The sequence below is a fragment of the Orycteropus afer genome, unplaced genomic scaffold (genome assembly GCF_000298275.1).
Source record: "Orycteropus afer afer isolate SDZICR_OR568_19922 unplaced genomic scaffold, OryAfe1.0 scaffold00963, whole genome shotgun sequence".
In the NCBI taxonomy this organism is placed as follows: Eukaryota; Metazoa; Chordata; class Mammalia; order Tubulidentata; family Orycteropodidae; genus Orycteropus; species Orycteropus afer.
In genome coordinates, this window is record NW_006922550.1 from 12,889 (window position 1) to 14,041 (window position 1,153).

Genomic DNA, 1,153 nt, shown 5'->3' on the forward strand with positions numbered 1-1,153 from the left:
ATTTTATTTGCATCTTCTCTATCTTTTCCTTTGCTAAATTTGTCAGTGGTTTGTCAATTTTGTTAATATTTTTGAAGAAAAAAACTACTTTTGTTGATTATGTTTATTGTTTTTCTGTTTTTTGTTTCATTTATTTCTGCTCTAACCAAAGGTCTATGGTTCGAACCTACCAGCTGCTCTGTGGAAGAAAGATGAGAGAGTCTGCTTCTGTAAAGATTTACAGATTTCGAAACCCAATGTGTGTCACCATGAGTTGGAATCTACTCAATGGCAGTGAGTTTGGTTTTTAGAATCTTTATTATTTCCCATTTACTAGAGACAGTAAGCTTTTGTTTGTTGCTGTTGTTCTTCTTCTTCAAAGTGTTAAAAACATGGTGTTAATATGTTGATTTCACTTCTTTCCTTTTTTCTGGAGTGCATATGTATTGCTACAAACTGACTGCTGAGTACTGCTCTTATTGTGTACCAAATATTTTGGTATGTTGTCTTTTCATTCTCATATGCTTCCAGAATATATATATATATATATATATATATATATATATATATATATAAATTTCACATTTTATTATTTTATTTTTTTCATTTCCAGTTTTTGAGCAAAGTACTATTCAGTTTCCATGTATTTTATTTTTCCCCTGCTTTTTGTATTATTGTTCTCTAATTTTATAACATTATGATCCAAAAAGATACTTGGTTTAATTTCAAAGTTTTTAAATCTATTGAGGTTTGCTTTGTGACCTAACAGTCTATTCTGGAGAATGATCCATGTTCACTAAAAAAGAATGTGTATTGTGTTTGGTTGGTGTTCTGGTTACCTAGTGCCACTCTGACAAGAATATAGCACAAATGGGATGGCCTTAACAAACAGGAGTTTATTCTCTCACAGTTTGGAGGCTTTAAGTCCAAGTTCAAAGGGCCAGGCTCTAGAGGCTGGGTAAAAAACCTCACTCTTGGGGTCCAGCTCTGCCTCCTGCTCCCGGACCACTGGAGCTACAGGCATTTCTTCACTCAGCTGCTGGCTGCTGAGACTGACAAACCTAAGATTGACAAGTAAAAAAGCACAGTCCCGATGTTACCAAATCAGAAGGCAGATGATTAATTTAAGTCCATTGTAAGTCCCAAGGTTGGCAGAGCATGGCAGGCTGCTGAA